The sequence below is a fragment of the Odontesthes bonariensis genome, chromosome 3 (assembly GCF_027942865.1).
Source record: "Odontesthes bonariensis isolate fOdoBon6 chromosome 3, fOdoBon6.hap1, whole genome shotgun sequence".
Classification (NCBI taxonomy): Eukaryota; Metazoa; Chordata; class Actinopteri; order Atheriniformes; family Atherinopsidae; genus Odontesthes; species Odontesthes bonariensis.
This window is the reverse complement of record NC_134508.1, coordinates 10,060,623-10,076,114: the sequence shown is the minus strand read 5'-3', so window position 1 is coordinate 10,076,114 and position 15,492 is coordinate 10,060,623. Positions and strand designations below refer to the sequence as shown.

Genomic DNA, 15,492 nt, shown 5'->3' with positions numbered 1-15,492 from the left:
CTGGAGCCTCTCTTCGTGGAGTTTGCATGTCCCCCCACTGGGTACTCTTCCTCCCATATTCATTCAAAAGCATAGATATAATTGGCAATTCTAACTTGATCCCTAGGTGTGAGTAGGTGGGCGCGTGTGTGTTAATGGTACAAACACACTGTGGCACACATAATGCTTTCAACAATCCTTTCAGTTTTCTTCTTCACTCTCATTTGCGAGTTGTTGGGATTAAGAGTTAATCGTACATGGCTTGGTTTAGAGAAATATAAATGGCTAAGTGTTCACATAGTTCTAATATTAATGCGGTGCCATTACAGTCATTTAACGTGGACGCTCGGCTGCATAAAACAACTGCCCACACATACATGGTCATCTCACAATTTTCAAAAATGAATTATGACATAACTTTCTTTTTGGCAAGTAAAAAAATGTATCTGTTACACAATTTCACATGAGAGTGGGCTATGCTTTGCTAAACTGACTGAAGAAATTCAAGATATTATTTTCATGGGGAACCATTTGTCAAGACAAAGATGCTTCGGCATATTGATTAGATTTACTTGTACATATTAGCCTTCTTATCAATCAAGGTCATAGTTTTAAAAAGGCTATTCCATGTTTAATATTTAAGGACAAAAGTCTACTCGATCTAAAAAAAAAGCTTTGGTCAGTTCAGTAAAAGCATTCTGCCTCACCTATCTAGCAGTTCTAGTTGAATTAAATTGTCATGCAGTCCTACTGTTCTTATTCATCACTGTTTGTTCTCAAGCTGAAGACAGACATAGTCCGAATAAGGTAATAAGGCACAAGCTATTTGTTTTCTCTGCAAGAGCTAAATGAGAAGATCAATATCAGTTTGGGTTAGTATTGCAAAAAAAATATATAAAGTTTATAAAGTATCTAAACGCCTTTAGCCTCTGTATTGTGACAAGTGAAACTCGTTTGTATGACTGTAGGAGAAGAGGGTATAGCTATGAGAGGGATTCAACACTAATCCTGAACATTTGACAGGATTGCTTCAAACAGGGGAGATATTAAATCAGGCCTCAACGGAGCACAAGGTCATGTGATTAGAATTTGAAAAATGTGACATGCTATTCAGATACAGTATACAGAAAAAATGTATTCACATTGTGTGTACTCAAGAAACATCTTTCGAATCAAAACAAGGCTGATGTAGCTATGCTGTCTCCTCAATGAAGTAAGCATGAAACTCCGAGCAGCTAGTTAGCAGCTATTAGGCAGGACATACAGCTTTTTAAAGTTTATATGAAACAGCAGCGATGTTCTAAGCTACATTTACATTTTGTCATTCTAGACAACAAGTGGTAATTGCTTAACCGTTGTAGCAGTTGTTGAGATTGCTCGCTGATAGACGGCAGGCTCAGTTAGGAGATTCTTTATTTTGTCACTATTTTTACTACCAATGATCGTAGTAAAAGTTAGTCAGTTACCCAGACTAGCTCTTTTCCATAAATTCTAGTCATTCTAGACCCTATGCTAAATATTTTCTAAGCAGTAGCAAACAGATGGTCCAGTGTTCCACGACTTTAACAAACTGTTGAAACACTGGACACAAAATAGTGGCTCTTTTTTTCTGGTATGCAGATAAACCATAAATGTGACCATGCTGTTTCTGACTCAAAAGCTACTTTTCCTGCAAAAAATTTCAGATTGTCTCTGTAATTGCAGCAGATGTGTCCTTTTACAGCTTTGTCTCTTTTCTAACTGGAATTGCTAACTGCAGCAGCTGCTTTGATTACATTCCCCCAGCTGACAGCCAGCTAACAGATATCACTGATTCATACACATGTCTGCCACAGTGAAAATGCTGCGTGCCTGGAATTGATTTTAGCCTAATTGTTTGGAGCTTGCATCCTTTCGAGTTGTACCTGGTAGAAGCTCAGCGAGCCTGATGGCAATTTGGAATTTTTCATTAATTTGCAAGTAGTTCAGATGTGACACGTCTTCGTTTGTTCTCTGTACTATAAAAAGTTGTCTCTCTGGATCTTTTCGTATCTGCCAATTTGTGTTGAAGTAATCCAATTAGGGTTTGCTTTTTAAGACCAACAGGGAAATGATGCCAACATGTCAGGCATCCTCATGCCCATGAAAAGCCCCCTCAAGTCATATGTCTCCTCACTAATAAACAGAGCCGACACAGGCTGTCAGAAGTCTATTTTAGTGAGGTAGACATTTTTGCTGTAACAGAAGCTCCTTTCGCTATGTCATCCGGTCGGATACACTAACTAGCCACTTGCTTGTTTCTATTGCACTCCCTGTGTTCAACAGATGCTAGGAACACATAATATTTTGAATTGTTGTTAATCTTTCCCCAAAACTCTCACATGCGATTTTGATATATATTATATTATATTATATTATATTATATTATATTATATTATATTATATTATATTTAATTATATTATATCATATTATATTATATTATATTGATATATATATTTTGATCAAAATATGTATAAGCATGTTTTAGACCGAGCTTCTTAAAGGAGAACTGCGGTATTTTCAACATTAAGCCTCTTTTCTGAGTCGTCTGCAATGTTTTAGAACCCCCCCCACCGCTTTTTTGATGTTTACTGCTGTCTCCGGTATTTGCCTAATTTTGATTCTTCTCAACCGCTTCAGAATGGAAACACGACAGAAGCAACTTTTTGCAACAAAATTTGATATGGATTACCAGTGCACACCAGTAACCACTCCGGTGAGTTGATTATTTTGAAAACGGACGTTTATGGTGCTTTTACGGACCTTTTTGGACATGCACCATGACTTGCCGTTCTGAAGCAGGTTGAGAAGAATCAAAATTAGGCAAATACCGGAGACAGCAGTAAACATCAAAAAAGTGGTGAGGGGGGTTCTAAAACATTGCAGACGACTCATAAATGAGGCTTAATGTTGAAAATACCGCAGTTCTCCTTTAATAAAAACAGATCAAATCCATCAGAAACCACCGCCCACCAGTATTTACTATAAATATCAGCCCACAACAGTACAGGTTTATTTTCAGCACATCTAATCATTCATTGAGAGCGAGAGTGAAAAAAAAAAAAAAACATCAAATCAAAATTCAACAGGCTTAACCCACACATCCAGGCCAGACTGTTGGCACTAAAACCCTCACATCAATACACACCGAGATGCCTGTGAGAGGATCAGTGTATTCAAAACTGGCAACAATAAAAAGCAACCACTCAGCAGGCAAAGAGAGCTACGCAGTTTGACTGTATGGGTTTCCTTTGTGGACCTGATACGTTGCTTTGTTGTATCTGAATGACACTTGTGCCTTGTTGTGGTTGATAATCTGGCCATGCAGATCAAGCGCATCATGACTGAATCAAATCAAAACTTTAGGACATTTCATTTATTGACATGAAGCCTTGTCAATAGTAACCACGTTTACATCCATAGTTTATTCATGACATTTGACCAGCCTGCAATGAAATATAACTATTCCAGAACTTCAAGTCTGCATTGCTGTACCTTTACCTACTCTATTGTGCAGGATCTTTTTCACTATTAACAGAGACAAATGAGAGACTAGAGACGCATGGGGCTTATAGTAAATACATTCACATTTCTATTAGGTATAACTGACCCGGAATAAGTGTTTAAATCTCACAAAATCGATGATATAGTGCAGCGATTTAAATGTAAACAGGCATCCAGTTCATGTTTGAAATTATTATGATAAATGTCACTGTTTATGCGATTCGAGAACACTATATCAGACAGTTGTAAAAGTGCTGTGGTGCCTCAGAGGGAAAGCTCTTTCATGCTCTGCTCGGGGCGTAAATTCAGAAAGCAGCTCTGTCATTAATCTCTGCTTCTTATTTTATTGCAAATCTTTTTTGGCCTATCAGAAGATCTGCAACGGGGTGTGTAACACATAAATTCAACAACACAAATGAAAAATGTGGATGTGGAGAAACAGCTAAATTTGCAGGTACCACACATGGGGAATGAAAAGTAGTAACAAAACACAATTTCTGTCTTCGTGACATTGATCATTCTTGATTCTGTTGGTTATTTGACTATTGAAATAAAATATTTCCTCTCAAAATGAATTAGGAGCTTGAATTGCTCTCCCCTTTATCATGCAAACAAACATATTTGAGAGCCAAGTGTCTTGCTTCTGAACAGGAAGAGAATTAAAAAGCTTCTTGTTTCATCAAGTGGCTTTGAGCAGCACGGCAAACCTGCCAAAAACCAATGATAGATGAAAAGATATGCTTGCTGAGACTTGGAGAAAGTCATACATGCTCAGTAATTTGCAGTCACATTTCCTAACACTCCTTCAGCATAAGGAGACATATCTCAGTGAGGCATCAGCAATCCGACAGCCAATAACAAGTCAGTAATGATTGTTAGGACACTCTGTCACACACAAGGACCTTGTTTCATTTGAATTAAATCTTGCACGAGGGTGGCACCTTCAAGAAAACACCTCTGCACATCCCTGCTCAGAGCCATATGTTTGCGCACCTTTCTATACAGTGATTGGAACCTCCACAAATACCGAAGGCTCTGGTGGGTTCCCACCTGCCAGAAGGGCCTCTCAGAGGACACATTATGCATGGCAGACAGCTGTTCTGTCTGCTGTATGCAACATGAGCTCTTCCATGCAGATAGATACATTCGGACAGAAGAACCAGTGATGGATATATACTGTATATACATACATATCCATGTGTTATATGTACATATTTAAATATGGAGAGAGATTTTAAATTAATATGGATTGATGGGGATGTCTGTAGTGAGCTGCTGGTGGCAAATGTGAACATCTGTCTATTCTGTGACTAACTATTCAGTCAGTCACAGAATAGATTTTAAAAGCCTGCTGATGGTTTACAAATCCCAGAACGGTTTAGGCCCAAACTAAATCTGTGATATGTTCAGAGAATATAAACCTAGCAGAGCTCTTAGATCCAAGGACTCAGGTCAGCTGGTCCAGTCCAGAGTCCAGACTAAACATGGAGAAGCAGCATTTAGCTGTTATGCTGCCAACAAGTGGAACAAACTGCCAGTGGAGATTAAACTTTCACCAAATGTAGACATTTTTAAATCCAGGTTAAAAACATTTCTTTTCTCATGTGTCTATGGATGAAATCTGCACGATATCTTTTAACTTATCTGGACTGTTGTTTGTTTTTAAATTAATTTAAATTATTTTATTTGTTTCTCTTTATATTATTTTATATATTTTTAATGCTTCTTCCACTCACTGCTGCAATGCTTTTATTTTATGTGAAGCACTTTGAATTGTTTTGTACATGAAATGTGCTATACAAATAAATTTGAGTTGATTTGACTTTGACTTTGACTATAACTCAGGGCTTACAGTATGGAGCACAAAAGGTTTGATGTTCGACAGTAAGATGACAGACACCAAAAATCAAAATGCTTGACTGTTTGATGTTAGTTTGCTGAACATGACGTATACATTTGTTACCCAGAAAGTGCTAAACTACAAGGGGTCAGATTTACTAAACCAGGCAATTTAGTCACAATCCAGAAAAAGCACATATAGTTGTGGCCAGCTTGGCTGTGATCAACTAAAACTGCGGTTTTCTGTGAGCAAAGATGCAGGGAGGGCCACTCAAAGCCAATGTGAAGCCACAGGCCATTCTTCTTAGTCATGAAAACCAAAACTTGTATGAATGTATAATGTAAATATAGACTACTATTAATACACTAATACAACCAATAATTACAGAATAAGTGGAAAAGAAGATGTATGAAAATGAGCTAGGTAATAGTTAAATATATATATACAGTGTTCGAATTACGGGGGGTACGGGAATTGAGACTTGATACCTCCCAAAAGGGACTAAATTACACTTTTGGGGGGTACTGAAAAAATGTATCTATTATTAAAATCAGGTGTTGAAAATGTCTTGTTACTTAGTATTTTTCAATGTGTACTATGAATAACCAAATAAAATGCGTTTTGGAACACCCCTTCAATGGACTGTACCACCAGCGGGCGTTTCGCATGTTCGCAGGCAGCTCGCGCATAGTCCAAAACATCGGCAGCACTGAGATGCCCGTTAAAATGATGTTTGAGATGCGAGCGCGTGGAATTAAGCTGTCAAGGTGGAGGTTTCCCGTGATTTGTTAAATGAAACTAACAAATCAGACTAATATTATCTAAACTTTAAAGCACTGAACTTACAAACACTCAAGACAGATCACCGCTTTTCCCTTTCTCCCATGAGAAAAAAGTTAGCCTAGGACTACATCAGAAGATTTCCATCGAGTCAACATGCACAAGTAGTCTCAGTTCAAAGACAGAGGCGGACTGCTCTAATCCAGAATACACCAACCAGCATACTTGATGTCAGAAAATAAAGTACAAGGCTTATCATGTGTTTAAAGCACAATTGGAATCATATCATTTAACTAAATAAGAAGAAGGCAAATGGATAGTGTGACTCCACCAAGCAAGAAGCAAGGATAGCTGTGTCGAGCAAGGAGGCAAAAAGGATAGCATGCCCACAAAGAGGTAGGAAAAATGGGATTCCTTTACCATATGTCCGCCGTGACAAATATAGGATTAATCATAATTTTGACTGTGTTTGAAGCCATTTCATGTAGCAGCTAGAAGTATACCATGACTACTAGCACCACGGGGCTGTCTGATAGCACTTTTCAATCTCAAGAAAAGCGCACAGTGTTTACAGCGGACAATACAAGCTATGTTGAATTTGGCAGTTGTAGTCTGATAATTTACAGCTTGATTCTGTATGCGTCATTGGGTTCACTTTGCTGATTGACATTTCTTGATTGCGTCTTATGGGCACTATGTCATAATGTAGGCTAGTTGCTAGTTTGCTAGTGGGCTTTTGGTAAGCCATACAGCTGTTTGAAGTTGGGTCGTTGCTAGGTTTAATATGTATGTATTATTCTGCATGTGTTGGTTCTGCTGCTGTGCTTGTTGCTAACTGGAAAGTTAGCAACGTCCTGCTGCAGCAACGTGTGTGAGACAAACTTTGGCTAGGTGGTTGAACTTGACAGTGCTGCGTGCAGATTTGAGCTGAATTCACCTGCTCAGCGCGGATTTTGCAGGGTTGCCAGATGATTTCCAAACATGCTCAAACCCCGCCTGGAGGCACTAAATCTAAACTAAACCAGTCTAAACTGAATTCTATTTATTTCTGTGGCCATAGAGCCATATACAGATACAGAAAAACTCGCCCAATACCCATTTTTACCCGCAGACGGTCATCCAAAACAGTCCAATCTGGCAACACGGAGTTTACGGAGACGAGTGCTCTGATGTGATCTTCCCGCGAACGTGGTCACTTGATTCATTTGAGGCTCTAGCAGGGAGTTTGCAAATGATAACGTATTGTTGTGTTTGCATATCATGATATTATCATGATATTTTTTTTTTGGGGGGGGGGGGAAGCCCGGTGGATAATTCGAACACTGTATATATATATATATTAGAATACTAAATGTGCTAAACTTGAGAGAATTTCTTTCAATGAAAATTCTTATGTATTCATAATTAAATCAGTTAATATGCAAGAAACCTGCAGATTTTAGATGTACTTTGTAGCCTGGCAATTTTTCATGATACAAATCATTGTAATTGACAGGAATTGATTTAAAATCAAGTTCTAAATGAAAGAGATCATGTGACTCTTCATTGGTTTTTGGAAATGTGTTTTTAAAAAGATTATTGATACAAGAAGGGTAAAATGGACCTCCAGATATTCTCTTTTCTTTTTAACACCTCCTGTTTACAGACAAAATCATTAGAAATTAGCTTGATTAATGTTCCTAACAGCAGTGCACAGAATGAAGCAACCATGACAGAAATGAAAGTCTTTGTAGAGAAAATGAATGAACCGAGTTGTTAAACAAAAAACTGTGATTGATTTCCTCTAAATGTGATGTGAACAACGGCACAAATTTTACACACATCCCCCAAATTTAAACTATCATGCAAAACAGAAATGAATAAGTAAGCAAACAATCTACTTTAGGAGTTTATTTTGCTCATCAATTGTCTAAGAGAGGAGAAATACACAATGTAAAAGAATAGATGACTGCCTTTGGCTTGATTTCACCTCTATTCTCCTATTCTTCTGCTGTCCTTTTCAATACCGGACGCCTAACGGCGTTCACCTCAAACCAAGTCAAGTTTATCCTCTGTCAGGATAAATTTGTGTCGCTACAGTGGTGCCCCTTAGTAGATGGAGCTCCAGGCGACCGCCTATATCACTCATAGGAAGGACTGGGACTAGATGCAGGCAGCTTGTTTCAGTAATTTTTAAGTCAATCGACCTAGTATCAGGGTCACTAGCAAGCAGACCTGTTGATAATCATTTGCAGGAAATTTTTAAACACAACATAAGTCACACATTAAAATCTTTCATTGTTTTTTTTTTGTTTGTTTTTTTTCAAGATTAAGGCGATTATGGTGTCACTGAATCCTCATATGAAGTCATTTTAGGATTGGAAATTGACCAACTAGAAGCTATGACTGCATGAAGCCTATGGTTTTATGCTATGATGGATCCATTATAACATAAAGTGGTTCTGTCAAAGGTTTCTTCCTTTTAAATGGAAGTTTTTTCTTTCCTCAGTCACCTTGTACATGCTTAAGATGGGGCATTGAATCGAAGAGAAGCTTCGGTGGAAGCTGTTGGTTTCTTAAGCAAGGCAACTTTAAAAAAAAGATTAGCTTTGTATAAATTGGACTAATTTGGAATTGAATTAATTTGATTTGATTGGATTATGATTGTTTTACAATCAATTGGCTTAAATTGGACTGTATCTTTGAAGTGCCTTAAGATGACATTTCTTGTTATTTATAAATACAACTAAATTTAACAGGATTTTACGGGACTATTGTTTAGGTCTTTGATTAGTTCTGCATAATTAGGCTTAATGATGAAATTAGGGAGTAATTGTCACTTTCCAGTGTTTTGATTTTATGGAGTTTGCTCTACTGATATCTTTTAAGGGCAGTTGCAAAACTAGTTGCTGCCGCCTGGGATGTTTTAAGGACAGTGGTGTTTAAGACTGTTTAAGAGTTCACTCCAAATAAGGTCAAGGTCATGGAAGATGACCAACTGTATTTGCCATTAGGGTTGCATTGTGTTGTACCAGTAATAACAATAATGACAATACCAGTAATGACAATAATAATAATAATAATTGTGATTTTAAGATATATTGATATTTAGTTGCACATATGGTGACATCGTAACTTGAGCACAGCCCATGAAATCAAAATATTTTTGAAAGATTTTTATGTCCTATTTTGAGTGTAACTGGATTGCTTAGAAAAGGGAGACAAAAAACTCAAAAATAATTTAGTCTGATTACTTTTTTTTTCAAGTCTTCTGTTGATATTGAATGATATCAGTTTTATTGATCATTACCGATTGTTATTGTGAACAATTTATGCCGTTTGCCGTGTTTCTCCTGTTATTTACAGGCAGAATACCTGGCAAAATGTATACACACAGATTTGCACCATTCTAAATGGTGATAAATTCAATCAAACTTTTTTATACTCAGGTAAATTGGTCCTGGCAATGTCTGCTGTTCAGCTTCACTGATTAACAACTGAAGACGATAATGATTTTCTCCAAGACTGAGCAGTGACTCCTCGAGTGTGTTGACTAACCCTTTGACTGCTCCTGAGGATCGTGTGGTCCAGGGCAGTAGAGGCTCACAAAGTGAGGTCTCTGCCACGTGTCTGCACACTGCCACGGCTGACTGAACCACAAAGGAACAAAGCCATCTGTGAGCTTGAGGTTGGCAGAAGAAACTTAGCCATGCAAGCGAATGGAAGAAAAGCCTCTGCCAGGTAAGCATCACGTGACAGATGCTCATCGGGATCAACAAATGCGCCATGTCCACCTGCAAAACAGATGTCAGCTAGCAGCACAGAATGCTGCTGCCACTGTTGGATGGCAAATCAGACCTGCTACAAGAGGAGCAGTGAGGAAACATCCTTTGAGTCCATACTTTGATCTTTTATTCATAGCACAGTCTCCTCCATTGGACCCTTCAGTCGTGATCTTGAATCTCCTATGAGAAAAACAAGCCATATTTCAAACATTTACTGTATGGCCTGGACACGACAGGAAAGGATCACTGGTACCAGAATAGAGCAATTGGACTGATGGTGCAGTCCAGGTATCACCATGTATGTTGGTGTATCTGATTAGAAATGTTGACTTGTTCTAAAACAGAAATGTCTCATAGTGAGCAATATGAAGCCTCTCCTTCAGCTAGAAATCAAGACCTAAACAGGCTGTAAGACAACTGCAGTACATCCAGAACGCTGCTGCTCGAGTCCTGACTAGAACCAGGAAATACGACCATATTAGTCCAGTGTTCAGGTCTCTGCACTGGCTTCCTGTCGCTCAGAGAATAGACTTTAAAACAGCTCTGCTTGTGTACAAGTCTCTTCATGATCAACCCAGTCTCACAGAATAAAAAAACAAAAAACAGTCTACATTCTCTGAACGAAGATTCTGAAAATATTGTGCATAGTCTGCTAGAAATGCCATCGAAATGCATACAAATGCAGATGCTTTCTTAAAATGTTGTGTTTTTCACAGAAAAAAGGTTGACAGTAGGCCATTTTCCTTTTTTAGCTGAGGGAAACTTGATAGTCACGTGACCTGGTTGCAAAGCAATTTTAAATGATTGTCACAATTTTGGGGGCCAAATTGTGACAATATCCCCGTTTTCCCTTGTGGACCAACGTAGCTATTACACGTTTTTCTGTGAGACTGGGTTATCATGATCTAGCGCCAAAGTACATCTCTGACATGTTAGAGCCAAATGAACCAACTCGGGCTCTGAGAACCTCAGGGAGGGGTCTCCTGCTGGTGCCCAGAGTCAGGACTAAACAAGGTGAGGCTGCGTTTCAGTTTGATGCTCCTAACATCTGGAACAGCCTTCCAGAAGATGTGAGACAGGCCTCAACTCTGACAATGTTTAAATCCAGGCTGAAAACAGTTCTATTTAGCTGTGCATATGACACCTGAAAGTATTTTATCTGCACTCTTCACTTTTAAATTAATTAATTAATCATGGGTTTTTTGGAATGATTTGATTGCCTTCTTGTGATTTTATGTAGCTGTAAAGCACTTTGAATTGCCTTGTGTACGAATTGTGCTCTACAAATAAAATTGCCTTGCCTTGCCTAAACCCAAATATCTCAAGGGTTTTCTGAGCAGGTGTGTACAGCAACATCTAGACTCTTCTGACTCAGATCAGATGGCACTGTCGCTACATGAGAGTAATCTGGCTTTTACCTGTGCCAGTGGTGGGCACATTTTTCTGGTCCCAACATAATGCACTTCTAAAGTAATCACATATATTCACATATTCACTTCAAAAGTAATCACTGTCATTAATTTCTTCACGATCAAAACACTGACTGATGAGAGGTTGGATTATCTGCCTACTTTCTCCTACTTCATTATCACATTGTGAACCTATAAGCAGAATATTTACTGCACAGTTTATGTACAAGAGTTTGCATATCTCGGGGGGAAACAAAATGTATAAGTTCATGAAAGCAAGCCTAAAGATATGAAACTATAGTGACAAATACAAATTGAAATGCGGTTTCACATTTTCAGTTATCTGCCAAGACTGCTTTCCTTGCAGTAAGAGCCCTTTGGATCTTTTTTTACAGGCAAAAACAACTTTTTACAACTGATTATGTTCAAATAATATGCGACACCTAGTGGTCAGGACAGTAACTGTATGTGAAATGTCAAAATGGTGACCATTAGCATCGTTGCAATGTTAAAAGAATACATTTTAGATTTCTTCTTGATAGTTTTTAACCCAAACACAGTGGTTTTGATTTAAACCCTAACCTAAAGTGATTTTATTACCTAAAGCCAACCCAGAAGTGACATAACTCATTTGTGAAAACTGGGTTTCAAACTCACATTCCATGACTGAAAGTGTTGTGTGTAATAGCGCCATTCACCCCACCCTCACCCTCTTTGCAGCCCTGTCATCTGCATGAAATTTGGAGTTACCTACTGGTCTGAATGATCAAGGAAACATTTATTTAAAATCCTGGATTATTACAGAATGACACCTAACGGAAGTAATATATATCCCCATGTGGCATATTGGAGTTTTCCTTTGAGCTTAAGGAAAGTGACAGTTTTTTAACCCATAGATATGGCATTCCCAATCTCGTGGAAGTTCATTTGAACTGTTCTCTGCTTGATGCTTTGTCAGATGCCTTGCAACGGTATTCAAATAACAACCAGAACAGCTGTCAAATTGGACTCCCATGTCAAATAAAACGCGTTAGAGTTTCTTCTGAAGGCACCTTCAGACGACAGTGACAGGTTTTAATCTCTCAAGGCACCACGAGCAAGGACGTGTTTACTCCTTTGGTATTTTTTTTTTTTTTGTGAAAATATGACTAGCTAGTTTCTATTGGTTTCTCTCTTTCCGTTTTTTTTGTCAGGGATTACTTTGCTCTTAATCTGATTAGCACATGACACATTTCCACGAGTAATCTCCTTTCACCATCCCATATTCAATCATATTTCTCCCTCCTCATCTGTCTGGAGACTTCGGCTCTCTGAAATAATACCACGTTTACTGTCACACCAGCCGTGCCAAGCTCGCAGAGCCTTTTCTCTCTCACAGTTTTGACATGATGTAGAAGTTACCTTGTAGCAGAGGAAAACTTCACAGACAAGCAGCAAACAATATGACAGCAGCATGAAATGGGATATGCTGTATTTTTCTCAGAGTGACACTGTGAATTGATTGGAGCTTCTAATCACGTACGATAAAGGTCACGGAGGAGTCTGAGCTGGCGTGCACACATTTCCCAGAGGACGTGCGAGTGGCGTGCTTCCTAAATCTCCTTTTAAGCTCCTTAAAGTTTACAGTAACACATCCCTGTTGTTATTGTTGCTTCTGAAGTGTGTGAAATGTGTGTGTGGGGTGTGGAAACATAAAAGAGAGGGCAAAGCTAAAGATACTGAACCTAGTTTGACACACATACAGTGTTGTTCATCTGATTCGACGTCTGTGTGTCAAAAGCATTCCTGATTCCATTTCTCTATTATTTTTATGACCTATGAGCACCTCTGCTGCGCTGCAGTCAGACACCGTGTCCTCGGGCTTCACTCTGCCGCTACATAAACACAAATACCTCAGTGCATGTGGGAATTTCATCCCAGAAGAAATGCGCCAGCACCTGCTGTGCAAAGGGAAAATAACAATTGTTGAAAACATGACAGTTCCGTCCGCACGCCTTACTTGCTTAGCAGTGCGCTGGAGCGCAGTTTTAATTTGAATCCTCAACACTTCACAGCAGTATTAAGATGTCCAGTGGTTGCAAAGAATTCAGCTCAGTAAGTACACTGTACTTTCTGGCTGGTCTTTATCCTTTTACTGAAAGCGTTTTGATGTACGATAGGATTGGTTTTCCACCGCGACTCATAATCCGTGATATGAATGTCAAATAGATAAATACACAAATTTTTGGTTATGCAAATCTGGCATGTGATAAATATCACTTTGTGGATTATTCTGATTATTGGGTACAAAGTGTATTATTTTTTGTAATCTTATATTATACATGAAGGAAAAATAAAAAATAAAAAATAATTTATCATTATTACTTCCAAAATTCTACAGTGAAAGAAATGTCAGCTGGCTTGTTCTGTCCAAAACCCAAAGACACTGAAAGTAAAGTAGAATATGTGTTGTGCATTTTTATCATATAAAAGAAAAATGTGCTATTAACCTCTCTGCCAAACATGAATAATTCAATTCAAATGCATAAAATATTTTTTTCCAAAATCACATAAAAAAGATGGTAATGGAGCATCCATGCAAGGTGCTGATTTACAGATCTCAGATCTACAGATCTATTTTCAGAGTAGCTGTACAGGCATCCACATTATAGCACTGGCTCTTCAAAAATCAAGCATTGGTCTGTAATTCCAGTATGTATGTGCACATAGCCTACACACGAGATCGTTAAGTTTGTCCTTCAAGCCATTAAGCACACATCAGATTATTCTGAGCCCCTTGTAGTCCCTTCAACATCTACAGTGATGCATTTCCACTTTCTCTTCACTAAATGTATCCAGATTTTCTCCCTTTTATTGTTTATAAGGGTTTTTAAGTTTTTTTCAGGCACTAGTGGTCTTTATTTGACAGTAGGTCTACAGGAAAGGGGGCACAGAGAGTGGGGGTGAGGGGTGGCATGCAGCAAAGGGCCTCAGGTTGGGAATCAAACCCGGGCCGACTGCGTAGAGGACTTTGATCATCAGTGCACACGGCGCCTGCTTAACCAATTGAGCTATACAGCTTGCCTCTCTTATTGTTCCTCATCAATTGAAATGGGCAGCTTAAGTTATAGCATCCAAGGAAGATGCATTTCTAGGATGAAGGCAGGACAGTTAACTAGCTAGTTGTTAGCTATGCAGCTAGATTGGCATAGTTGGCTAATACGGGGTTAACACATTATAGTACACCTATTAAGTTAAATTGAAGTGTTAAAGAGTAAAAAGGGTGAAAAGTGTTGCTTGCCTTCAATAGTAAATACTCCACAGCATCATGTAGCTCTGGTTTTAGACCAGCACTAAAAATCTATGTAAAACTACTTGAGAGTCCAGCTCCACACTTTAGGAAACATAATTCTCAGTCTTTTATGATCTTTTAGGCAACACATGTGTTTCCATGCAATTCTCCACATTTACTTTAATTAGCCTTTGATTTACAATAATACAAAGCTGAAAAAAGTGTCTAAACTTTATACTGAAGAAGCTGCACAGTTCAGTTTTCACCCGTTGGGGACTACTAACACATTTTCTGAGGAAGTAAAAGACCTCTTTCATCTCCAGGGGAAGCTGTGTAAAGCCAGAACTATTACTTCAAGTAATGCACCCCACCTGGCCTAACACTACAAGTTAGAAAATTAATGAAAGAAATGCTTTTGAGACTACTGCAGCACTTTCCACATTTCTGTTTGAGGCAAAAAAAACTCAATGTTTGCCACTAAAATCCAAATCGACTGGTGAGTTATAATGTGGGGAATAAAGGTGCAACATCCTGGCTAGAAACAGAACTGCACATAAATTATTTGTCTGTGTGTGTGTGTGTGTGTGTGTGCGTGTGTGTGTGTGTGTGTGTGTGTGTGTGTAACAACACAGTTTCTCTTCATGGAGTGCTCCCTGCAGAAATGTTTAACTTTTTTTCCATTTTCAGATTACTTTTTTCATGCTAAAATAAGTTATTTTCCTAACCCGTCACAACAAACTGGCTGCTGAACTCTAGCCAGCAGCATCACGAGTGCAGGACTATTGGGGATTCATTTTGTCCCAGTGCTCCAGCAGTTTTACCTGTTGAAAGAATGATGCAAGCCAGAGTCTATGTTAAAGGTGCATCGGCTTGGTGTTGCATGGATGTTGCAATCTTGTTCCCCTCCTTTAGGGAAAAGATGTAAT

General features: G+C 38.5%; 1 protein-coding gene across 1 annotated transcript in view; it reads left to right on the top strand.

Annotated features, from left to right (window-relative positions):
• The window catches only part of cntn4 (contactin 4), a 201,273-nt gene that overhangs the window by 90,265 nt on the left and 95,516 nt on the right, over positions 1-15,492 (top strand). The gene's annotated exons all lie outside the window — the stretch shown is intronic.